This window comes from Pelobates fuscus, chromosome 1, assembly GCF_036172605.1.
Source record: "Pelobates fuscus isolate aPelFus1 chromosome 1, aPelFus1.pri, whole genome shotgun sequence".
NCBI classification, from domain to species: domain Eukaryota; kingdom Metazoa; phylum Chordata; class Amphibia; order Anura; family Pelobatidae; genus Pelobates; species Pelobates fuscus.
In genome coordinates, this window is record NC_086317.1 from 129141706 (window position 1) to 129169198 (window position 27493).

The 27493-nt window shown below is 39.4% G+C and overlaps 8 non-coding genes across 8 annotated transcripts; all 8 read left to right on the top strand.

The window, feature by feature from the left end:
- The first annotated feature begins 1590 nt into the window (after positions 1 to 1590).
- TRNAS-GCU (transfer RNA serine (anticodon GCU)) lies at positions 1591 to 1672 on the top strand. The gene has a single exon. It is a non-coding gene; the product is annotated as a tRNA-Ser (tRNA).
- Positions 1673 to 5809: 4137 nt separating this feature from the next.
- On the top strand, positions 5810 to 5891 carry TRNAS-GCU (transfer RNA serine (anticodon GCU)). The gene has a single exon. It is a non-coding gene; the product is annotated as a tRNA-Ser (tRNA).
- A 4705-nt stretch (positions 5892 to 10596) lies between these two features.
- TRNAS-GCU (transfer RNA serine (anticodon GCU)) lies at positions 10597 to 10678 on the top strand. The gene has a single exon. It is a non-coding gene; the product is annotated as a tRNA-Ser (tRNA).
- Positions 10679 to 14134: 3456 nt separating this feature from the next.
- Positions 14135 to 14216, top strand: TRNAS-GCU (transfer RNA serine (anticodon GCU)). Its single transcript has one exon. It is a non-coding gene; the product is annotated as a tRNA-Ser (tRNA).
- A 3589-nt stretch (positions 14217 to 17805) lies between these two features.
- On the top strand, positions 17806 to 17887 carry TRNAS-GCU (transfer RNA serine (anticodon GCU)). Its single transcript has one exon. It is a non-coding gene; the product is annotated as a tRNA-Ser (tRNA).
- Positions 17888 to 20340: 2453 nt separating this feature from the next.
- On the top strand, positions 20341 to 20422 carry TRNAS-GCU (transfer RNA serine (anticodon GCU)). Its single transcript has one exon. It is a non-coding gene; the product is annotated as a tRNA-Ser (tRNA).
- A 4628-nt stretch (positions 20423 to 25050) lies between these two features.
- Positions 25051 to 25132, top strand: TRNAS-GCU (transfer RNA serine (anticodon GCU)). The gene has a single exon. It is a non-coding gene; the product is annotated as a tRNA-Ser (tRNA).
- Positions 25133 to 25977: 845 nt separating this feature from the next.
- Positions 25978 to 26059, top strand: TRNAS-GCU (transfer RNA serine (anticodon GCU)). Its single transcript has one exon. It is a non-coding gene; the product is annotated as a tRNA-Ser (tRNA).
- Positions 26060 to 27493: the final 1434 nt, after the last annotated feature.

The window sequence follows — 27493 nt, forward strand, 5'->3', positions numbered from 1 at the left end:
ACCAATTTGCCCTGACACTTGACGGCAAAATCGACAGGAAAAAAGCACACATTTTTCCCCCCGATGTGTAGTGCATAACACTAAGGCTTGTCTTAAAAACAACTAACGCAAACAAAAATTCACATTATTATCATCCCCAATCTGTAACTGTAAAAATAACACAAATTAGAGATACGGCCACCGTGCACTTCACCGACTGTGTCTAACAGCATGCGTGCGCCACTGTCAGACGAGGTGGCCGAGTGGTTAAGGCGATGGACTGCTAATCCATTGTGCTCTGCACGCATGAGTTCGAATCCCATCTTTGTCGACTTTTCTACAAAACTCTGTTCCTCAGAGAATTTTGTAAACTCACGTTACTGTCTGTGTTAGTCCACTGTCATTTATTTGCAAGGCTTTTTTAATGGAGGGTCCAGGGAATTGTTACACCGTAAATAGGCACAGAGTCGCATTCATGGCAGTTCCACAAGTTGGAAATAAGCACCATTTTTCGCATTGATACCTATAGCATAACAATAATGCTTGTCTTAAAAACAACTTATTCAAACAAAAATTCACATTATTATCATCCCCAATCTGTAACTGTAAAAATAACGCAAATCAGAGCTCAAATCAAAATTATTTTGATTGAGTCCAGAAAACAAGAGCACACCATGTCTTTTCCTCACCTCGGCAAAGAGAACCAATTTGCCCTGACACTTGACGGCAAAATCGACAGGAAAAAAGCACACATTTTTCCCCCCGATGTGTAGTGCATAACACTAAGGCTTGTCTTAAAAACAACTAACACAAACAAAAATTCACATTATTATCATCCCCAATCTGTAACTGTAAAAATAACACAAATTAGAGATACGGCCACCGTGCACTTCACCGACTGCGTCTAACAGCATGCGTGCGCCACTGTCAGACGAGGTGGCCGAGTGGTTAAGGCGATGGACTGCTAATCCATTGTGCTCTGCATGCATGGGTTCGAATCCCATCTTCGTCGACTTTTCTACAAAACTCTGTTCCTCAGAGAACTTTGTAAACTCACATTACTGTCTGTGTTAGTCAACTGTCATTTATTTGCAAGGCTATTTTAATGGAGGGTCCAGGGAATTTTTACACCATAAATAGGCACAGAGTCGCATTCATGGCAGTTCCACAAGTTGGAAATAAGCACCATTTTTCCCATTGATACCTATAGCATAACAATAATGCTTGTCTTAAAAACAACTTATTCAAACAAAAATTCACATTATTATCATCCCCAATCTGTAACTGCAAAAATAACGCAAATTAGAGCTCAAATCAAAATTATTTTGATTGAGTCCAGAAAACAAGAGCACACCATGTCTTTTCCTCACCTCGGCAAAGAGAACCAATTTGCCCTGACACTTGACGGCAAAATCGACAGGAAAAAAGCACACATTTTTCCCCCCGATGTGTAGTGCATAACACTAAGGCTTGTCTTAAAAACAACTAACACAAACAAAAATTCACATTATTATCATCCCCAATCTGTAACTGTAAAAATAACACAAATTAGAGATACGGCCACCGTGCACTTCACCGACTGCGTCAAACAGCATGCGTGCGCCACTGTCAGACGAGGTGGCCGAGTGGTTAAGGCGATGGACTGCTAATCCATTGTGCTCTGCACGCATGGGTTCGAATCCCATCTTCGTCGACTTTTCTACAAAACTCTGTTCCTCAGAGAACTTTGTAAACTCACATTACTGTCTGTGTTAGTCAACTGTCATTTATTTGCAAGGCTATTTTAATGGAGGGTCCAGGGAATTTTTACACCATAAATAGGCACAGAGTCGCATTCATGGCAGTTCCACAAGTTGGAAATAAGCACCATTTTTCCCATTGATACCTATAGCATAACAATAATGCTTGTCTTAAAAACAACTTATTCAAACAAAAATTCACATTATTATCATCCCCAATCTGTAACTGTAAAAATAACGCAAATTAGAGCTCAAATCAAAATTATTTTGACTGAGTCCAGAAAACAAGAGCACACCATGTCTTTTCCTCACCTCGGCAAAGAGAACCAATTTGCCCTGACACTTGACGGCAAAATCGACAGGAAAAAAGCACACATTTTTCCCCCCGATGTGTAGTGCATAACACTAAGGCTTGTCTTAAAAACAACTAACACAAACAAAAATTCACATTATTATCATCCCCAATCTGTAACTGTAAAAATAACACAACTTAGAGATACGCCCACCGTGCACTTCACCGACTGCGTCAAACAGCATGCGTGCGCCACTGTCAGACGAGGTGGCCGAGTGGTTAAGGCGATGGACTGCTAATCCATTGTACTCTGCATGCATGGGTTCGAATCCCATCTTCGTCGACTTTTCTACAAAACTCTGTTCCTCAGAGAACTTTGTAAACTCACGTTACTGTCTGTGTTAGTCAACCGTCATTTATTTGCAAGGCTATTTTAATGGAGGGTCCAGGGAATTTTTACACCATAAATAGGCACAGAGTCGCAATCATGGCAGTTCCACAAGTTGGAAATAAGCACCATTTTTCCTATTGATACCTATAGCATAACAATAATGCTTGTCTTAAAAACAACTTATTCAAACAAAAATTCACATTATTATCATCCCCAATCTGTAACTGTAAAAATAACGCAAATTAGAGCTCAAATCAAAATTATTTTGATTGAGTCCAGAAAACAAGAGCACACCATGTCTTTTCCTCACCTCGGCAAAGAGAACCAATTTGCCCTGACACTTGACGGCAAAATCGACAGGAAAAAAGCACACATTTTTCCCCCCGATGTGTAGTGCATAACACTAAGGCTTGTCTTAAAAACAACTAACGCAAACAAAAATTCACATTATTATCATCCCCAATCTGTAACTGTAAAAATAACACAAATTAGAGATACGGCCACCGTGCACTTCACCGACTGTGTCTAACAGCATGCGTGCGCCACTGTCAGACGAGGTGGCCGAGTGGTTAAGGCGATGGACTGCTAATCCATTGTGCTCTGCACGCATGAGTTCGAATCCCATCTTTGTCGACTTTTCTACAAAACTCTGTTCCTCAGAGAACTTTGTAAACTCACGTTACTGTCTGTGTTAGTCCACTGTCATTTATTTGCAAGGCTTTTTTAATGGAGGGTCCAGGGAATTGTTACACCGTAAATAGGCACAGAGTCGCATTCATGGCAGTTCCACAAGTTGGAAATAAGCACCATTTTTCGCATTGATACCTATAGCATAACAATAATGCTTGTCTTAAAAACAACTTATTCAAACAAAAATTCACATTATTATCATCCCCAATCTGTAACTGTAAAAATAACGCAAATCAGAGCTCAAATCAAAATTATTTTGATTGAGTCCAGAAAACAAGAGCACACCATGTCTTTTCCTCACCTCGGCAAAGAGAACCAATTTGCCCTGACACTTGACGGCAAAATCGACAGGAAAAAAGCACACATTTTTCCCCCCGATGTGTAGTGCATAACACTAAGGCTTGTCTTAAAAACAACTAACACAAACAAAAATTCACATTATTATCATCCCCAATCTGTAACTGTAAAAATAACACAAATTAGAGATACGGCCACCGTGCACTTCACCGACTGCGTCTAACAGCATGCGTGCGCCACTGTCAGACGAGGTGGCCGAGTGGTTAAGGCGATGGACTGCTAATCCATTGTGCTCTGCATGCATGGGTTCGAATCCCATCTTCGTCGACTTTTCTACAAAACTCTGTTCCTCAGAGAACTTTGTAAACTCACATTACTGTCTGTGTTAGTCAACTGTCATTTATTTGCAAGGCTATTTTAATGGAGGGTCCAGGGAATTTTTACACCATAAATAGGCACAGAGTCGCATTCATGGCAGTTCCACAAGTTGGAAATAAGCACCATTTTTCCCATTGATACCTATAGCATAACAATAATGCTTGTCTTAAAAACAACTTATTCAAACAAAAATTCACATTATTATCATCCCCAATCTGTAACTGCAAAAATAACGCAAATTAGAGCTCAAATCAAATTTTTTTCCCCCCGATGTGTAGTGCATAACACTAAGGCTTGTCTTAAAAACAACTAACACAAACAAAAATTCACATTATTATCATCCTTAATCTGTAACTGTAAAAATAACACAAATTAGAGATACGGCCACCGTGCACTTCACCGACTGCGTCTAACAGCATGCGCGCGCCATTGTCAGACGAGGTGGCCGAGTGGTTAAGGCGATGGACTGCTAATCCATTGTGCTCTGCATGCATGAGTTCGAATCACATCTTTGTCGACTTTTCTACAAAACTCTGTTCCTCAGAGAACTTTGTAAACTCACGTTACTGTCTGTGTTAGTCAACTGTCATTTATTTGCAAGTCTATTTTAATGGAGGGTCCAGGGAATTGTTACACCGTAAATAGGCACAGAGTCGCATTCATGGCAGTTCCACAAGTTGGAAATAAGCACCATTTTTCCCATTGATACCTATAGCATAACAATAATGCTTGTCTTAAAAACAACTTATTCAAACAAAAATTCACATTATTATCATCCCCAATCTGTAACTGTAAAAATAACGCAAATCAGAGCTCAAATCAAAATTATTTTGATTGAGTCCAGAAAACAAGAGCACACCATGTCTTTTCCTCACCTCGGCAAAGAGAACCAATTTGCCCTGACACTTGACGGCAAAATCGACAGGAAAAAAGCACACATTTTTCCCCCCGATGTGTAGTGCATAACACTAAGGCTTGTCTTAAAAACAACTAACACAAACAAAAATTCACATTATTATCATCCCCAATCTGTAACTGTAAAAATAACACAAATTAGAGCTCAAATCAAAATTATTTTGATTGAGTCCAGAAAACAAGAGCACACCATGTCTTTTCCTCACCTCGGCAAAGAGAACCAATTTGCCCTGACACTTGACGGCAAAATCGACAGGAAAAAAGCACACATTTTTTCCCCCGATGTGTAGTGCATAACACTAAGGCTTGTCTTAAAAACAACTAACACGAACAAAAATTCACATTATTATCATCCCCAATCTGTAACTGTAAAAATAACACAAATTAGAGATACGGCCACCGTGCACTTCACCGACTGCGTCTAACAGCATGCGTGCGCCACTGTCAGACGAGGTGGCCGAGTGGTTAAGGCGATGGACTGCTAATCCATTGTGCTCTGCATGCATGGGTTCGAATCCCATCTTCGTCGACTTTTCTACAAAACTCTGTTCCTCAGAGAACTTTGTAAACTCACATTACTGTCTGTGTTAGTCAACTGTCATTTATTTGCAAGGCTATTTTAATGGAGGGTCCAGGGAATTTTTACACCATAAATAGGCACAGAGTCGCATTCATGGCAGTTCCACAAGTTGGAAATAAGCACCATTTTTCCCATTGATACCTATAGCATAACAATAATGCTTGTCTTAAAAACAACTTATTCAAACAAAAATTCACATTATTATCATCCCCAATCTGTAACTGCAAAAATAACGCAAATTAGAGCTCAAATCAAAATTATTTTGATTGAGTCCAGAAAACAAGAGCACACCATGTCTTTTCCTCACCTCGGCAAAGAGAACCAATTTGCCCTGACACTTGACGGCAAAATCGACAGGAAAAAAGCACACATTTTTCCCCCCGATGTGTAGTGCATAACACTAAGGCTTGTCTTAAAAACAACTAACACAAACAAAAATTCACATTATTATCATCCCCAATCTGTAACTGTAAAAATAACACAAATTAGAGATACGGCCACCGTGCACTTCACCGACTGCGTCAAACAGCATGCGTGCGCCACTGTCAGACGAGGTGGCCGAGTGGTTAAGGCGATGGACTGCTAATCCATTGTGCTCTGCACGCATGGGTTCAAATCCCATCTTCGTCGACTTTTCTACAAAACTCTGTTCCTCAGAGAACTTTGTAAACTCACGTTACTTTCTGTGTTAGTCAACCGTCATTTATTTGCAAGGCTATTTTAATGGAGGGTCCAGGGAATTTTTACACCATAAATAGGCACAGAGTCGCATTCATGGCAGTTCCACAAGTTGGAAATAAGCACCATTTTTCCCATTGATACCTATAGCATAACAATAATGCTTGTCTTAAAAACAACTTATGCAAACAAAAATTCACATTATTATCATCCCCAATCTGTAACTGCAAAAATAACGCAAATTAGAGCTCAAATCAAAATTATTTTGATTGAGTCCAGAAAACAAGAGCACACCATGTCTTTTCCTCACCTCGGCAAAGAGAACCAATTTGCCCTGATACTTGACGGCAAAATTGACAGGAAAAAAGCACACATTTTTCCCCCCGATGTGTAGTGCATAACACTAAGGCTTGTCTTAAAAACAACTAACACAAACAAAAATTCACATTATTATCATCCCCAATCTGTAACTGTAAAAATAACACAAATTAGAGCTCAAATCAAAATTATTTTGATTGAGTCCAGAAAACAAGAGCACACCATGTCTTTTCCTCACCTCGGCAAAGAGAACCAATTTGCCCTGACACTTGACGGCAAAATCGACAGGAAAAAAGCACACATTTTTTCCCCCGATGTGTAGTGCATAACACTAAGGCTTGTCTTAAAAACAACTAACACGAACAAAAATTCACATTATTATCATCCCCAATCTGTAACTGTAAAAATAATACAAATTAGAGATACGGCCACCGTGCACTTCACCGACTACGTCTAACAGCATGCGTGCGCCACTGTCAGACGAGGTGGCCGAGTGGTTAAGGCGATGGACTGCTAATCCATTGTGCTCTGCATGCATGGGTTCGAATCCCATCTTCGTCGACTTTTCTACAAAACTCTGTTCCTCAGAGAACTTTGTAAACTCACATTACTGTCTGTGTTAGTCAACTGTCATTTATTTGCAAGGCTATTTTAATGGAGGGTCCAGGGAATTTTTACACCATAAATAGACACAGAGTCGCATTCATGGCAGTTCCACAAGTTGGAAATAAGCACCATTTTTCCCATTGATACCTATAGCATAACAATAATGCTTGTCTTAAAAACAACTTATTCAAACAAAAATTCACATTATTATCATCCCCAATCTGTAACTGTAAAAATAACACAAATTAGAGCTCAAATCAAAATTATTTTGATTGAGTCCAGAAAACAAGAGCACACCATGTCTTTTCCTCACCTCGGCAAAGAGAACCAATTTGCCCTGACACTTGACGGCAAAATCGACAGGAAAAAAGCACACATTTTTTCCCCCGATGTGTAGTGCATAACATTAAGGCTTGTCTTAAAAACAACTAACACGAACAAAAATTCACATTATTATCATCCCCAATCTGTAACTGTAAAAATAATACAAATTAGAGATACGGCCACCGTGCACTTCACCGACTACGTCTAACAGCATGCATGCGCCACTGTCAGACGAGGTGGCCGAGTGGTTAAGGCGATGGACTGCTAATCCATTGTGCTCTGCATGCATGGGTTCGAATCCCATCTTCGTCGACTTTTCTACAAAACTCTGTTCCTCAGAGAACTTTGTAAACTCACATTACTGTCTGTGTTAGTCAACTGTCATTTATTTGCAAGGCTATTTTAATGGAGGGTCCAGGGAATTTTTACACCATAAATAGACACAGAGTCGCATTCATGGCAGTTCCACAAGTTGGAAATAAGCACCATTTTTCCCATTGATACCTATAGCATAACAATAATGCTTGTCTTAAAAACAACTTATTCAAACAAAAATTCACATTATTATCATCCCCAATCTGTAACTGCAAAAATAACGCAAATTAGAGCTCAAATCAAATTTTTTTCCCCCCGATGTGTAGTGCATAACACTAAGGCTTGTCTTAAAAACAACTAACACAAACAAAAATTCACATTATTATCATCCCCAATCTGTAACTGTAAAAATAACACAAATTAGAGATACGGCCACCGTGCACTTCACCGACTGCGTCTAACAGCATGCGCGCGCCATTGTCAGACGAGGTGGCCGAGTGGTTAAGGCGATGGACTGCTAATCCATTGTGCTCTGCATGCATGAGTTCGAATCACATCTTTGTCGACTTTTCTACAAAACTCTGTTCCTCAGAGAACTTTGTAAACTCACTTTACTGTCTGTGTTAGTCAACTGTCATTTATTTGCAAGGCTATTTTAATGGAGGGTCCAGGGAATTGTTACACCGTAAATAGGCACAGAGTCGCATTCATGGCAGTTCCACAAGTTGGAAATAAGCACCATTTTTCCCATTGATACCTATAGCATAACAATAATGCTTGTCTTAAAAACAACTTATTCAAACAAAAATTCACATTATTATCATCCCCAATCTGTAACTGCAAAAATAACGCAAATTAGAGCTCAAATCAAATTTTTTTCCCCCCGATGTGTAGTGCATAACACTAAGGCTTGTCTTAAAAACAACTAACACAAACAAAAATTCACATTATTATCATCCCCAATCTGTAACTGTAAAAATAACACAAATTAGAGATACGGCCACCGTGCACTTCACCGACTGCGTTTAACAGCATGCGCGCGCCATTGTCAGACGAGGTGGCCGAGTGGTTAAGGCGATGGACTGCTAATCCATTGTGCTCTGCATGCATGAGTTCGAATCACATCTTTGTCGACTTTTCTACAAAACTCTGTTCCTCAGAGAACTTTGTAAACTCACTTTACTGTCTGTGTTAGTCAACTGTCATTTATTTGCAAGGCTATTTTAATGGAGGGTCCAGGGAATTGTTACACCGTAAATAGGCACAGAGTCGCATTCATGGCAGTTCCACAAGTTGGAAATAAGCACCATTTTTCCCATTGATACCTATAGCATAACAATAATGCTTGTCTTAAAAACAACTTATTCAAACAAAAATTCACATTATTATCATCCCCAATCTGTAACTGTAAAAATAACGCAAATTAGAGCTCAAATCAAAATAATTTTGATTGAGTCCAGAAAACAAGAGCACACCATGTCTTTTCCTCACCTCGGCAAAGAGAACCAATTTGCCCTGACACTTGACGGCAAAATCGACAGGAAAAAAGCACACATTTTTCCCCCCGATGTGTAGTGCATAACACTAAGGCTTGTCTTAAAAACAACTAACGCAAACAAAAATTCACATTATTATCATCCCCAATCTGTAACTGTAAAAATAACACAAATTAGAGATACGGCCACCGTGCACTTCACCGACTGTGTCTAACAGCATGCGTGCGCCACTGTCAGACGAGGTGGCCGAGTGGTTAAGGCGATGGACTGCTAATCCATTGTGCTCTGCACGCATGAGTTCGAATCCCATCTTTGTCGACTTTTCTACAAAACTCTGTTCCTCAGAGAATTTTGTAAACTCACGTTACTGTCTGTGTTAGTCCACTGTCATTTATTTGCAAGGCTTTTTTAATGGAGGGTCCAGGGAATTGTTACACCGTAAATAGGCACAGAGTCGCATTCATGGCAGTTCCACAAGTTGGAAATAAGCACCATTTTTCGCATTGATACCTATAGCATAACAATAATGCTTGTCTTAAAAACAACTTATTCAAACAAAAATTCACATTATTATCATCCCCAATCTGTAACTGTAAAAATAACGCAAATCAGAGCTCAAATCAAAATTATTTTGATTGAGTCCAGAAAACAAGAGCACACCATGTCTTTTCCTCACCTCGGCAAAGAGAACCAATTTGCCCTGACACTTGACGGCAAAATCGACAGGAAAAAAGCACACATTTTTCCCCCCGATGTGTAGTGCATAACACTAAGGCTTGTCTTAAAAACAACTAACACAAACAAAAATTCACATTATTATCATCCCCAATCTGTAACTGTAAAAATAACACAAATTAGAGATACGGCCACCGTGCACTTCACCGACTGCGTCTAACAGCATGCGTGCGCCACTGTCAGACGAGGTGGCCGAGTGGTTAAGGCGATGGACTGCTAATCCATTGTGCTCTGCATGCATGGGTTCGAATCCCATCTTCGTCGACTTTTCTACAAAACTCTGTTCCTCAGAGAACTTTGTAAACTCACATTACTGTCTGTGTTAGTCAACTGTCATTTATTTGCAAGGCTATTTTAATGGAGGGTCCAGGGAATTTTTACACCATAAATAGGCACAGAGTCGCATTCATGGCAGTTCCACAAGTTGGAAATAAGCACCATTTTTCCCATTGATACCTATAGCATAACAATAATGCTTGTCTTAAAAACAACTTATTCAAACAAAAATTCACATTATTATCATCCCCAATCTGTAACTGCAAAAATAACGCAAATTAGAGCTCAAATCAAAATTATTTTGATTGAGTCCAGAAAACAAGAGCACACCATGTCTTTTCCTCACCTCGGCAAAGAGAACCAATTTGCCCTGACACTTGACGGCAAAATCGACAGGAAAAAAGCACACATTTTTCCCCCCGATGTGTAGTGCATAACACTAAGGCTTGTCTTAAAAACAACTAACACAAACAAAAATTCACATTATTATCATCCCCAATCTGTAACTGTAAAAATAACACAAATTAGAGATACGGCCACCGTGCACTTCACCGACTGCGTCAAACAGCATGCGTGCGCCACTGTCAGACGAGGTGGCCGAGTGGTTAAGGCGATGGACTGCTAATCCATTGTGCTCTGCACGCATGGGTTCGAATCCCATCTTCGTCGACTTTTCTACAAAACTCTGTTCCTCAGAGAACTTTGTAAACTCACATTACTGTCTGTGTTAGTCAACTGTCATTTATTTGCAAGGCTATTTTAATGGAGGGTCCAGGGAATTTTTACACCATAAATAGGCACAGAGTCGCATTCATGGCAGTTCCACAAGTTGGAAATAAGCACCATTTTTCCCATTGATACCTATAGCATAACAATAATGCTTGTCTTAAAAACAACTTATTCAAACAAAAATTCACATTATTATCATCCCCAATCTGTAACTGTAAAAATAACGCAAATTAGAGCTCAAATCAAAATTATTTTGACTGAGTCCAGAAAACAAGAGCACACCATGTCTTTTCCTCACCTCGGCAAAGAGAACCAATTTGCCCTGACACTTGACGGCAAAATCGACAGGAAAAAAGCACACATTTTTCCCCCCGATGTGTAGTGCATAACACTAAGGCTTGTCTTAAAAACAACTAACACAAACAAAAATTCACATTATTATCATCCCCAATCTGTAACTGTAAAAATAACACAACTTAGAGATACGCCCACCGTGCACTTCACCGACTGCGTCAAACAGCATGCGTGCGCCACTGTCAGACGAGGTGGCCGAGTGGTTAAGGCGATGGACTGCTAATCCATTGTACTCTGCATGCATGGGTTCGAATCCCATCTTCGTCGACTTTTCTACAAAACTCTGTTCCTCAGAGAACTTTGTAAACTCACGTTACTGTCTGTGTTAGTCAACCGTCATTTATTTGCAAGGCTATTTTAATGGAGGGTCCAGGGAATTTTTACACCATAAATAGGCACAGAGTCGCAATCATGGCAGTTCCACAAGTTGGAAATAAGCACCATTTTTCCTATTGATACCTATAGCATAACAATAATGCTTGTCTTAAAAACAACTTATTCAAACAAAAATTCACATTATTATCATCCCCAATCTGTAACTGTAAAAATAACGCAAATTAGAGCTCAAATCAAAATTATTTTGATTGAGTCCAGAAAACAAGAGCACACCATGTCTTTTCCTCACCTCGGCAAAGAGAACCAATTTGCCCTGACACTTGACGGCAAAATCGACAGGAAAAAAGCACACATTTTTCCCCCCGATGTGTAGTGCATAACACTAAGGCTTGTCTTAAAAACAACTAACGCAAACAAAAATTCACATTATTATCATCCCCAATCTGTAACTGTAAAAATAACACAAATTAGAGATACGGCCACCGTGCACTTCACCGACTGTGTCTAACAGCATGCGTGCGCCACTGTCAGACGAGGTGGCCGAGTGGTTAAGGCGATGGACTGCTAATCCATTGTGCTCTGCACGCATGAGTTCGAATCCCATCTTTGTCGACTTTTCTACAAAACTCTGTTCCTCAGAGAACTTTGTAAACTCACGTTACTGTCTGTGTTAGTCCACTGTCATTTATTTGCAAGGCTTTTTTAATGGAGGGTCCAGGGAATTGTTACACCGTAAATAGGCACAGAGTCGCATTCATGGCAGTTCCACAAGTTGGAAATAAGCACCATTTTTCGCATTGATACCTATAGCATAACAATAATGCTTGTCTTAAAAACAACTTATTCAAACAAAAATTCACATTATTATCATCCCCAATCTGTAACTGTAAAAATAACGCAAATCAGAGCTCAAATCAAAATTATTTTGATTGAGTCCAGAAAACAAGAGCACACCATGTCTTTTCCTCACCTCGGCAAAGAGAACCAATTTGCCCTGACACTTGACGGCAAAATCGACAGGAAAAAAGCACACATTTTTCCCCCCGATGTGTAGTGCATAACACTAAGGCTTGTCTTAAAAACAACTAACACAAACAAAAATTCACATTATTATCATCCCCAATCTGTAACTGTAAAAATAACACAAATTAGAGATACGGCCACCGTGCACTTCACCGACTGCGTCTAACAGCATGCGTGCGCCACTGTCAGACGAGGTGGCCGAGTGGTTAAGGCGATGGACTGCTAATCCATTGTGCTCTGCATGCATGGGTTCGAATCCCATCTTCGTCGACTTTTCTACAAAACTCTGTTCCTCAGAGAACTTTGTAAACTCACATTACTGTCTGTGTTAGTCAACTGTCATTTATTTGCAAGGCTATTTTAATGGAGGGTCCAGGGAATTTTTACACCATAAATAGGCACAGAGTCGCATTCATGGCAGTTCCACAAGTTGGAAATAAGCACCATTTTTCCCATTGATACCTATAGCATAACAATAATGCTTGTCTTAAAAACAACTTATTCAAACAAAAATTCACATTATTATCATCCCCAATCTGTAACTGCAAAAATAACGCAAATTAGAGCTCAAATCAAATTTTTTTCCCCCCGATGTGTAGTGCATAACACTAAGGCTTGTCTTAAAAACAACTAACACAAACAAAAATTCACATTATTATCATCCTTAATCTGTAACTGTAAAAATAACACAAATTAGAGATACGGCCACCGTGCACTTCACCGACTGCGTCTAACAGCATGCGCGCGCCATTGTCAGACGAGGTGGCCGAGTGGTTAAGGCGATGGACTGCTAATCCATTGTGCTCTGCATGCATGAGTTCGAATCACATCTTTGTCGACTTTTCTACAAAACTCTGTTCCTCAGAGAACTTTGTAAACTCACGTTACTGTCTGTGTTAGTCAACTGTCATTTATTTGCAAGTCTATTTTAATGGAGGGTCCAGGGAATTGTTACACCGTAAATAGGCACAGAGTCGCATTCATGGCAGTTCCACAAGTTGGAAATAAGCACCATTTTTCCCATTGATACCTATAGCATAACAATAATGCTTGTCTTAAAAACAACTTATTCAAACAAAAATTCACATTATTATCATCCCCAATCTGTAACTGTAAAAATAACGCAAATCAGAGCTCAAATCAAAATTATTTTGATTGAGTCCAGAAAACAAGAGCACACCATGTCTTTTCCTCACCTCGGCAAAGAGAACCAATTTGCCCTGACACTTGACGGCAAAATCGACAGGAAAAAAGCACACATTTTTCCCCCCGATGTGTAGTGCATAACACTAAGGCTTGTCTTAAAAACAACTAACACAAACAAAAATTCACATTATTATCATCCCCAATCTGTAACTGTAAAAATAACACAAATTAGAGCTCAAATCAAAATTATTTTGATTGAGTCCAGAAAACAAGAGCACACCATGTCTTTTCCTCACCTCGGCAAAGAGAACCAATTTGCCCTGACACTTGACGGCAAAATCGACAGGAAAAAAGCACACATTTTTTCCCCCGATGTGTAGTGCATAACACTAAGGCTTGTCTTAAAAACAACTAACACGAACAAAAATTCACATTATTATCATCCCCAATCTGTAACTGTAAAAATAACACAAATTAGAGATACGGCCACCGTGCACTTCACCGACTGCGTCTAACAGCATGCGTGCGCCACTGTCAGACGAGGTGGCCGAGTGGTTAAGGCGATGGACTGCTAATCCATTGTGCTCTGCACGCATGGGTTCGAATCCCATCTTCGTCGACTTTTCTACAAAACTCTGTTCCTCAGAGAACTTTGTAAACTCACATTACTGTCTGTGTTAGTCAACTGTCATTTATTTGCAAGGCTATTTTAATGGAGGGTCCAGGGAATTTTTACACCATAAATAGGCACAGAGTCGCATTCATGGCAGTTCCACAAGTTGGAAATAAGCACCATTTTTCCCATTGATACCTATAGCATAACAATAATGCTTGTCTTAAAAACAACTTATGCAAACAAAAATTCACATTATTATCATCCCCAATCTGTAACTGCAAAAATAACGCAAATTAGAGCTCAAATCAAAATTATTTTGATTGAGTCCAGAAAACAAGAGCACACCATGTCTTTTCCTCACCTCGGCAAAGAGAACCAATTTGCCCTGATACTTGACGGCAAAATTGACAGGAAAAAAGCACACATTTTTCCCCCCGATGTGTAGTGCATAACACTAAGGCTTGTCTTAAAAACAACTAACACAAACAAAAATTCACATTATTATCATCCCCAATCTGTAACTGTAAAAATAACACAAATTAGAGCTCAAATCAAAATTATTTTGATTGAGTCCAGAAAACAAGAGCACACCATGTCTTTTCCTCACCTCGGCAAAGAGAACCAATTTGCCCTGACACTTGACGGCAAAATCGACAGGAAAAAAGCACACATTTTTTCCCCCGATGTGTAGTGCATAACACTAAGGCTTGTCTTAAAAACAACTAACACGAACAAAAATTCACATTATTATCATCCCCAATCTGTAACTGTAAAAATAATACAAATTAGAGATACGGCCACCGTGCACTTCACCGACTACGTCTAACAGCATGCGTGCGCCACTGTCAGACGAGGTGGCCGAGTGGTTAAGGCGATGGACTGCTAATCCATTGTGCTCTGCATGCATGGGTTCGAATCCCATCTTCGTCGACTTTTCTACAAAACTCTGTTCCTCAGAGAACTTTGTAAACTCACATTACTGTCTGTGTTAGTCAACTGTCATTTATTTGCAAGGCTATTTTAATGGAGGGTCCAGGGAATTTTTACACCATAAATAGACACAGAGTCGCATTCATGGCAGTTCCACAAGTTGGAAATAAGCACCATTTTTCCCATTGATACCTATAGCATAACAATAATGCTTGTCTTAAAAACAACTTATTCAAACAAAAATTCACATTATTATCATCCCCAATCTGTAACTGTAAAAATAACACAAATTAGAGCTCAAATCAAAATTATTTTGATTGAGTCCAGAAAACAAGAGCACACCATGTCTTTTCCTCACCTCGGCAAAGAGAACCAATTTGCCCTGACACTTGACGGCAAAATCGACAGGAAAAAAGCACACATTTTTTCCCCCGATGTGTAGTGCATAACATTAAGGCTTGTCTTAAAAACAACTAACACGAACAAAAATTCACATTATTATCATCCCCAATCTGTAACTGTAAAAATAATACAAATTAGAGATACGGCCACCGTGCACTTCACCGACTACGTCTAACAGCATGCATGCGCCACTGTCAGACGAGGTGGCCGAGTGGTTAAGGCGATGGACTGCTAATCCATTGTGCTCTGCATGCATGGGTTCGAATCCCATCTTCGTCGACTTTTCTACAAAACTCTGTTCCTCAGAGAACTTTGTAAACTCACATTACTGTCTGTGTTAGTCAACTGTCATTTATTTGCAAGGCTATTTTAATGGAGGGTCCAGGGAATTTTTACACCATAAATAGACACAGAGTCGCATTCATGGCAGTTCCACAAGTTGGAAATAAGCACCATTTTTCCCATTGATACCTATAGCATAACAATAATGCTTGTCTTAAAAACAACTTATTCAAACAAAAATTCACATTATTATCATCCCCAATCTGTAACTGCAAAAATAACGCAAATTAGAGCTCAAATCAAATTTTTTTCCCCCCGATGTGTAGTGCATAACACTAAGGCTTGTCTTAAAAACAACTAACACAAACAAAAATTCACATTATTATCATCCCCAATCTGTAACTGTAAAAATAACACAAATTAGAGATACGGCCACCGTGCACTTCACCGACTGCGTCTAACAGCATGCGCGCACCATTGTCAGACGAGGTGGCCGAGTGGTTAAGGCGATGGACTGCTAATCCATTGTGCTCTGCATGCATGAGTTCGAATCACATCTTTGTCGACTTTTCTACAAAACTCTGTTCCTCAGAGAACTTTGTAAACTCACTTTACTGTCTGTGTTAGTCAACTGTCATTTATTTGCAAGGCTATTTTAATGGAGGGTCCAGGGAATTGTTACACCGTAAATAGGCACAGAGTCGCATTCATGGCAGTTCCACAAGTTGGAAATAAGCACCATTTTTCCCATTGATACCTATAGCATAACAATAATGCTTGTCTTAAAAACAACTTATTCAAACAAAAATTCACATTATTATCATCCCCAATCTGTAACTGCAAAAATAACGCAAATTAGAGCTCAAATCAAATTTTTTTCCCCCCGATGTGTAGTGCATAACACTAAGGCTTGTCTTAAAAACAACTAACACAAACAAAAATTCACATTATTATCATCCCCAATCTGTAACTGTAAAAATAACACAAATTAGAGATACGGCCACCGTGCACTTCACCGACTGCGTCTAACAGCATGCGCGCGCCATTGTCAGACGAGGTGGCCGAGTGGTTAAGGCGATGGACTGCTAATCCATTGTGCTCTGCATGCATGAGTTCGAATCCCATCTTTGTCGACTTTTCTACAAAACTCTGTTCCTCAGAGAACTTTGTAAACTCATGTTACTGTCTGTGTTAGTCCACTGTCATTTATTTGCAAGGCTATTTTAATGGAGGGTCCAGGGAATTGTTACACCGTAAATAGGCACAGAGTCGCATTCATGGCAGTTCCACAAGTTGGAAATAAGCACCATTTTTCCCATTGATACCTATAGCATAACAATAATGCTTGTCTTAAAAACAACTTATTCAAACAAAAATTCACATTATTATCATCCCCAATCTGTAACTGTAAAAATAACGCAAATCAGAGCTCAAATCAAAATTATTTTAATTGAGTCCAGAAAACAAGAGCACACCATGTCTTTTCCTCACCTCGGCAAAGAGAACCAATTTGCCCTGACACTTGACGGCAAAATCGACAGGAAAAAAGCACACATTTTTCCCCCCGATGTGTAGTGCATAACACTAAGGCTTGTCTTAAAAACAACTAACACAAACAAAAATTCACATTATTATCATCCCCAATCTGTAACTGTAAAAATAACACAAATTAGAGCTCAAATCAAAATTATTTTGATTGAGTCCAGAAAACAAGAGCACACCATGTCTTTTCCTCACCTCGGCAAAGAGAACCAATTTGCCCTGACACTTGATGGCAAAATCGACAGGAAAAAAGCACACATTTTTCCCCCCGATGTGTAGTGCATAACACTAAGGCTTGTCTTAAAAACAACTAACACAAACAAAAATTCACATTATTATCATCCCCAATCTGTAACTGTAAAAATAACACAAATTAGAGATACGGCCACAGTGCACTTCACCGACTGCGTCAAACAGCATGCGTGCGCCACTGTCAGACGAGGTGGCCGAGTGGTTAAGGCGATGGACTGCTAATCCATTGTGCTCTGCACGCATGGGTTCGAATCCCATCTTCGTCGACTTTTCTACAAAACTCTGTTCCTCAGAGAACTTTGTAAACTCACGTTACTGTCTGTGTTAGTCAACCGTCATTTATTTGCAAGGCTATTTTAATGGAGGGTCCAGGGAATTTTTACACCATAAATAGGCACAGAGTCGCATTCATGGCAGTTCCACAAGTTGGAAATAAGCACCATTTTTCCCATTGATACCTATAGCATAACAATAATGCTTGTCTTAAAAACAACTTATTCAAACAAAAATTCACATTATTATCATCCCCAATCTGTAACTGTAAAAATAACGCAAATTAGAGCTCAAATCAAAATTATTTTGATTGAGTCCAGAAAACAAGAGCACACCATGTCTTTTCCTCACCTCGGCAAAGAGAACCAATTTGCCCTGACACTTGACGGCAAAATCGACAGGAAAAAAGCACACATTTTTCCCCCCGATGTGTAGTGCATAACACTAAGGCTTGTCTTAAAAACAACTAACACAAACAAAAATTCACATTATTATCATCCCCAATCTGTAACTGTAAAAATAACGCAAATTAGAGCTCAAATCAAAATTATTTTGATTGAGTCCAGAAAACAAGAGCACACCATGTCTTTTCCTCACCTCGGCACAGAGAACCAATTTGCCCTGATACTTGACGGCAAAATTGACAGGAAAAAAGCACACATTTTTCCCCCCGATGTGTAGTGCATAACACTAAGGCTTGTCTTAAAAACAACTAACACAAACAAAAATTCACATTATTATCATCCCCAATCTGTAACTGTAAAAATAACACAAATTAGAGATACGGCCACCGTGCACTTCACTGACTGCGTCTAACAGCATGCGTGCGCCACTGTCAGACGAGGTGGCCGAGTGGTTAAGGCGATGGACTGCTAATCCATTGTGCTCTGCATGCATGAGTTCGAATCCCATCTTTGTCGACTTTTCTACAAAACTCTGTTCCTCAGAGAACTTTGTAAACTCACGTTACTGTCTGTGTTAGTCAACTGTCATTTATTTGCAAGGCTATTTTAATGGAGGGTCCAGGGAATTGTTACACCATAAATAGGCACAGAGTCGCATTCATGGCAGTTCCACAAGTTGGAAATAAGCACCATTTTTCCCATTGATACCTATAGCATAACAATAATGCTTGTCTTAAAAACAACTTATTCAAACAAAAATTCACATTATTATCATCCCCAATCTGTAACTGTAAAAATAACGCAAATTTGAGCTCAAATCAAAATTATTTTGATTGAGTCCAGAAAACAAGAGCACACCATGTCTTTTCCTCACCTCGGCAAAGAGAACCAATTTGCCCTGACACTTGACGGCAAAATCGACAGGAAAAAAGCACACATTTTTCCCCCCGATGTGTAGTGCATAACACTAAGGCTTGTCTTAAAAACAACTAACACAAACAAAAATTCACATTATTATCATCCCCAATCTGTAACTGTAAAAATAACACAAATTAGAGATACGGCCACCGTGCACTTCACCGACTGCGTCTAACAGAATGCGTGCGCCACTGTCAGATGAGGTGGCCGAGTGGTTAAGGCGATGGACTGCTAATCCATTGTGCTCTGCATGCATGGGTTCAAATCACATCTTTGTCGACTTTTCTACAAAACTCTGTTCCTCAGAGAACTTTGTAAACTCATGTTACTGTCTGTGTTAGTCCACTGTCATTTATTTGCAAGGCTATTTTAATGGAGGGTCCAGGGAATTGTTACACCGTAAATAGGCACAGAGTCGCATTCATGGCAGTTCCACAAGTTGGAAATAAGCACCATTTTTCCCATTGATACCTATAGCATAACAATAATGCTTGTCTTAAAAACAACTTATTCAAACAAAAATTCACATTATTATCATCCCCAATCTGTAACTGTAAAAATAACGCAAATCAGAGCTCAAATCAAAATTATTTTAATTGAGTCCAGAAAACAAGAGCACACCATGTCTTTTCCTCACCTCGGCAAAGAGAACCAATTTGCCCTGACACTTGACGGCAAAATCGACAGGAAAAAAGCACACATTTTTCCCCCCGATGTGTAGTGCATAACACTAAGGCTTGTCTTAAAAACAACTAACACAAACAAAAATTCACATTATTATCATCCCCAATCTGTAACTGTAAAAATAACACAAATTAGAGCTCAAATCAAAATTATTTTGATTGAGTCCAGAAAACAAGAGCACACCATGTCTTTTCCTCACCTCGGCAAAGAGAACCAATTTGCCCTGACACTTGATGGCAAAATCGACAGGAAAAAAGCACACATTTTTCCCCCCGATGTGTAGTGCATAACACTAAGGCTTGTCTTAAAAACAACTAACACAAACAAAAATTCACATTATTATCATCCCCAATCTGTAACTGTAAAAATAACACAAATTAGAGATACGGCCACAGTGCACTTCACCGACTGCGTCAAACAGCATGCGTGCGCCACTGTCAGACGAGGTGGCCGAGTGGTTAAGGCGATGGACTGCTAATCCATTGTGCTCTGCACGCATGGGTTCGAATCCCATCTTCGTCGACTTTTCTACAAAACTCTGTTCCTCAGAGAACTTTGTAAACTCACGTTACTGTCTGTGTTAGTCAACCGTCATTTATTTGCAAGGCTATTTTAATGGAGGGTCCAGGGAATTTTTACACCATAAATAGGCACAGAGTCGCATTCATGGCAGTTCCACAAGTTGGAAATAAGCACCATTTTTCCCATTGATACCTATAGCATAACAATAATGCTTGTCTTAAAAACAACTTATTCAAACAAAAATTCACATTATTATCATCCCCAATCTGTAACTGTAAAAATAACGCAAATTAGAGCTCAAATCAAAATTATTTTGATTGAGTCCAGAAAACAAGAGCACACCATGTCTTTTCCTCACCTCGGCAAAGAGAACCAATTTGCCCTGACACTTGACGGCAAAATCGACAGGAAAAAAGCACACATTTTTCCCCCCGATGTGTAGTGCATAACACTAAGGCTTGTCTTAAAAACAACTAACACAAACAAAAATTCACATTATTATCATCCCCAATCTGTAACTGTAAAAATAACGCAAATTAGAGCTCAAATCAAAATTATTTTGATTGAGTCCAGAAAACAAGAGCACACCATGTCTTTTCCTCACCTCGGCACAGAGAACCAATTTGCCCTGATACTTGACGGCAAAATTGACAGGAAAAAAGCACACATTTTTCCCCCCGATGTGTAGTGCATAACACTAAGGCTTGTCTTAAAAACAACTAACACAAACAAAAATTCACATTATTATCATCCCCAATCTGTAACTGTAAAAATAACACAAATTAGAGATACGGCCACCGTGCACTTCACTGACTGCGTCTAACAGCATGCGTGCGCCACTGTCAGACGAGGTGGCCGAGTGGTTAAGGCGATGGACTGCTAATCCATTGTGCTCTGCATGCATGAGTTCGAATCCCATCTTTGTCGACTTTTCTACAAAACTCTGTTCCTCAGAGAACTTTGTAAACTCACGTTACTGTCTGTGTTAGTCAACTGTCATTTATTTGCAAGGCTATTTTAATGGAGGGTCCAGGGAATTGTTACACCATAAATAGGCACAGAGTCGCATTCATGGCAGTTCCACAAGTTGGAAATAAGCACCATTTTTCCCATTGATACCTATAGCATAACAATAATGCTTGTCTTAAAAACAACTTATTCAAACAAAAATTCACATTATTATCATCCCCAATCTGTAACTGTAAAAATAACGCAAATTTGAGCTCAAATCAAAATTATTTTGATTGAGTCCAGAAAACAAGAGCACACCATGTCTTTTCCTCACCTCGGCAAAGAGAACCAATTTGCCCTGACACTTGACGGCAAAATCGACAGGAAAAAAGCACACATTTTTCCCCCCGATGTGTAGTGCATAACACTAAGGCTTGTCTTAAAAACAACTAACACAAACAAAAATTCACATTATTATCATCCCCAATCTGTAACTGTAAAAATAACGCAAATTAGAGCTCAAATCAAAATTATTTTGATTGAGTCCAGAAAACAAGAGCACACCATGTCTTTTCCTCACCTCGGCACAGAGAACCAATTTGCCCTGATACTTGACGGCAAAATTGACAGGAAAAAAGCACACATTTTTCCCCCCGATGTGTAGTGCATAACACTAAGGCTTGTCTTAAAAACAACTAACACAAACAAAAATTCACATTATTATCATCCCCAATCTGTAACTGTAAAAATAACACAAATTAGAGATACGGCCACCGTGCACTTCACTGACTGCGTCTAACAGCATGCGTGCGCCACTGTCAGACGAGGTGGCCGAGTGGTTAAGGCGATGGACTGCTAATCCATTGTGCTCTGCATGCATGAGTTCGAATCCCATCTTTGTCGACTTTTCTACAAAACTCTGTTCCTCAGAGAACTTTGTAAACTCACGTTACTGTCTGTGTTAGTCAACTGTCATTTATTTGCAAGGCTATTTTAATGGAGGGTCCAGGGAATTGTTACACCATAAATAGGCACAGAGTCGCATTCATGGCAGTTCCACAAGTTGGAAATAAGCACCATTTTTCCCATTGATACCTATAGCATAACAATAATGCTTGTCTTAAAAACAACTTATTCAAACAAAAATTCACATTATTATCATCCCCAATCTGTAACTGTAAAAATAACGCAAATTTGAGCTCAAATCAAAATTATTTTGATTGAGTCCAGAAAACAAGAGCACACCATGTCTTTTCCTCACCTCGGCAAAGAGAACCAATTTGCCCTGACACTTGACGGCAAAATCGACAGGAAAAAAGCACACATTTTTCCCCCCGATGTGTAGTGCATAACACTAAGGCTTGTCTTAAAAACAACTAACACAAACAAAAATTCACATTATTATCATCCCCAATCTGTAACTGTAAAAATAACACAAATTAGAGATACGGCCACCGTGCACTTCACCGACTGCGTCTAACAGAATGCGTGCGCCACTGTCAGATGAGGTGGCCGAGTGGTTAAGGCGATGGACTGCTAATCCATTGTGCTCTGCATGCATGGGTTCGAATCCTATCTTCGTCGACTTTTCTACAAAACTCTGTTCCTCAGAGAACTTTGTAAACTCACATTACTGTCTGTGTTAGTCAACTGTCATTTATTTGCAAGGCTATTTTAATGGAGGGTCCAGGGAATTTTTACACCATAAATAGACACAGAGTCGCATTCATGGCAGTTCCACAACTTGGAAATAAGCACCATTTTTCCCATTGATACCTATAGCATAACAATAATGCTTGTCTTAAAAACAACTTATTCAAACAAAAATTCACATTATTATCATCCCCAATCTGTAACTGCAAAAATAACGCAAATTAGAGCTCAAATCAAATTTTTTCCCCCCGATGTGTAGTGCATAACACTAAGGCTTGTCTTAAAAACAACTAACACAAACAAAAATTCACATTATTATCATCCCCAATCTGTAACTGTAAAAATAACACAAATTAGAGATACGGCCACCGTGCACTTCACCGACTGCGTCTAACAGCATGCGCGCGCCATTGTCAGACGAGGTGGCCGAGTGGTTAAGGCGATGGACTGCTAATCCATTGTGCTCTGCATGCATGAGTTCGAATCACATCTTTGTCGACTTTTCTACAAAACTCTGTTCCTCAGAGAACTTTGTAAACTCACTTTACTGTCTGTGTTAGTCAACTGTCATTTATTTGCAAGGCTATTTTAATGGAGGGTCCAGGGAATTGTTACACCGTAAATAGGCACAGAGTCGCATTCATGGCAGTTCCACAAGTTGGAAATAAGCACCATTTTTCCCATTGATACCTATAGCATAACAATAATGCTTGTCTTAAAAACAACTTATTCAAACAAAAATTCACATTATTATCATCCCCAATCTGTAACTGTAAAAATAACGCAAATCAGAGCTCAAATCAAAATTATTTTGATTGAGTCCAGAAAACAAGAGCACACCATGTCTTTTCCTCACCTCGGCAAAGAGAACCAATTTGCCCTGACACTTGACGGCAAAATCGACAGGAAAAAAGCACACATTTTTCCCCCCGATGTGTAGTGCATAACACTAAGGCTTGTCTTAAAAACAACTAACGCAAACAAAAATTCACATTATTATCATCCCCAATCTGTAACTGTAAAAATAACACAAATTAGAGATACGGCCACCGTGCACTTCACCGACTGCGTCTAACAGCATGCGTGCGCCACTGTCAGTCGAGGTGGCCGAGTGGTTAAGGCGATGGACTGCTAATCCATTGTGCTCTGCACGCATGAGTTCGAATCCCATCTTTGTCGACTTTTCTACAAAACTCTGTTCCTCAGAGAACTTTGTAAACTCATGTTACTGTCTGTGTTAGTCCACTGTCATTTATTTGCAAGGCTATTTTAATGGAGGGTCCAGGGAATTGTTACACCGTAAATAGGCACAGAGTCGCATTCATGGCAGTTCCACAAGTTGGAAATAAGCACCATTTTTCCCATTGATACCTATAGCATAACAATAATGCTTGTCTTAAAAACAACTTATTCAAACAAAAATTCACATTATTATCATCCCCAATCTGTAACTGTAAAAATAACGCAAATCAGAGCTCAAATCAAAATTATTTTAATTGAGTCCAGAAAACAAGAGCACACCATGTCTTTTCCTCACCTCGGCAAAGAGAACCAATTTGCCCTGACACTTGACGGCAAAATCGACAGGAAAAAAGCACACATTTTTCCCCCCGATGTGTAGTGCATAACACTAAGGCTTGTCTTAAAAACAACTAACACAAACAAAAATTCACATTATTATCATCCCCAATCTGTAACTGTAAAAATAACACAAATTAGAGCTCAAATCAAAATTATTTTGATTGAGTCCAGAAAACAAGAGCACACCATGTCTTTTCCTCACCTCGGCAAAGAGAACCAATTTGCCCTGACACTTAATGGCAAAATCGACAGGAAAAAAGCACACATTTTTCCCCCCGATGTGTAGTGCATAACACTAAGGCTTGTCTTAAAAACAACTAACACAAACAAAAATTCACATTATTATCATCCCCAATCTGTAACTGTAAAAATAACACAAATTAGAGATACGGCCACAGTGCACTTCACCGACTGCGTCAAACAGCATGCGTGCGCCACTGTCAGACGAGGTGGCCGAGTGGTTAAGGCGATGGACTGCTAATCCATTGTGCTCTGCACGCATGGGTTCGAATCCCATCTTCGTCGACTTTTCTACAAAACTCTGTTCCTCAGAGAACTTTGTAAACTCACGTTACTGTCTGTGTTAGTCAACCGTCATTTATTTGCAAGGCTATTTTAATGGAGGGTCCAGGGAATTTTTACACCATAAATAGGCACAGAGTCGCATTCATGGCAGTTCCACAAGTTGGAAATAAGCACCATTTTTCCCATTGATACCTATAGCATAACAATAATGCTTGTCTTAAAAACAACTTATTCAAACAAAAATTCACATTATTATCATCCCCAATCTGTAACTGTAAAAATAACGCAAATTAGAGCTCAAATCAAAATTATTTTGATTGAGTCCAGAAAACAAGAGCACACCATGTCTTTTCCTCACCTCGGCAAAGAGAACCAATTTGCCCTGACACTTGACGGCAAAATCGACAGGAAAAAAGCACACATTTTTCCCCCCGATGTGTAGTGCATAACACTAAGGCTTGTCTTAAAAACAACTAACACAAACAAAAATTCACATTATTATCATCCCCAATCTGTAACTGTAAAAATAACGCAAATTAGAGCTCAAATCAAAATTATTTTGATTGAGTCCAGAAAACAAGAGCACACCATGTCTTTTCCTCACCTCGGCAAAGAGAACCAATTTGCCCTGACACTTAATGGCAAAATCGACAGGAAAAAAGCACACATTTTTCCCCCCGATGTGTAGTGCATAACACTAAGGCTTGTCTTAAAAACAACTAACACAAACAAAAATTCACATTATTATCATCCCCAATCTGTAACTGTAAAAATAACACAAATTAGAGATACGGCCACAGTGCACTTCACCGACTGCGTCAAACAGCATGCGTGCGCCACTGTCAGACGAGGTGGCCGAGTGGTTAAGGCGATGGACTGCTAATCCATTGTGCTCTGCACGCATGGGTTCGAATCCCATCTTCGTCGACTTTTCTACAAAACTCTGTTCCTCAGAGAACTTTGTAAACTCACGTTACTGTCTGTGTTAGTCAACCGTCATTTATTTGCAAGGCTATTTTAATGGAGGGTCCAGGGAATTTTTACACCATAAATAGGCACAGAGTCGCATTCATGGCAGTTCCACAAGTTGGAAATAAGCACCATTTTTCCCATTGATACCTATAGCATAACAATAATGCTTGTCTTAAAAACAACTTATTCAAACAAAAATTCACATTATTATCATCCCCAATCTGTAACTGTAAAAATAACGCAAATTAGAGCTCAAATCAAAATTATTTTGATTGAGTCCAGAAAACAAGAGCACACCATGTCTTTTCCTCACCTCGGCAAAGAGAACCAATTTGCCCTGACACTTGACGGCAAAATCGACAGGAAAAAAGCACACATTTTTCCCCCCGATGTGTAGTGCATAACACTAAGGCTTGTCTTAAAAACAACTAACACAAACAAAAATTCACATTATTATCATCCCCAATCTGTAACTGTAAAAATAACGCAAATTAGAGCTCAAATCAAAATAATTTTGATTGAGTCCAGAAAACAAGAGCACACCATGTCTTTTCCTCACCTCGGCACAGAGAACCAATTTGCCCTGATACTTGACGGCAAAATTGACAGGAAAAAAGCACACATTTTTCCCCCCGATGTGTAGTGCATAACACTAAGGCTTGTCTTAAAAACAACTAACACAAACAAAAATTCACATTATTATCATCCCCAATCTGTAACTGTAAAAATAACACAAATTAGAGATACGGCCACCGTGCACTTCACTGACTGCGTCTAACAGCATGCGTGCGCCACTGTCAGACGAGGTGGCCGAGTGGTTAAGGCGATGGACTGCTAATCCATTGTGCTCTGCATGCATGAGTTCGAATCCCATCTTTGTCGACTTTTCTACAAAACTCTGTTCCTCAGAGAACTTTGTAAACTCACGTTACTGTCTGTGTTAGTCAACTGTCATTTATTTGCAAGGCTATTTTAATGGAGGGTCCAGGGAATTGTTACACCATAAATAGGCACAGAGTCGCATTCATGGCAGTTCCACAAGTTGGAAATAAGCACCATTTTTCCCATTGATACCTATAGCATAACAATAATGCTTGTCTTAAAAACAACTTATTCAAACAAAAATTCACATTATTATCATCCCCAATCTGTAACTGTAAAAATAACGCAAATTTGAGCTCAAATCAAAATTATTTTGATTGAGTCCAGAAAACAAGAGCACACCATGTCTTTTCCTCACCTCGGCAAAGAGAACCAATTTGCCCTGACACTTGACGGCAAAATCGACAGGAAAAAAGCACACATTTTCCCCCCCGATGTGTAGTGCATAACACTAAGGCTTGTCTTAAAAACAACTAACACAAACAAAAATTCACATTATTATCATCC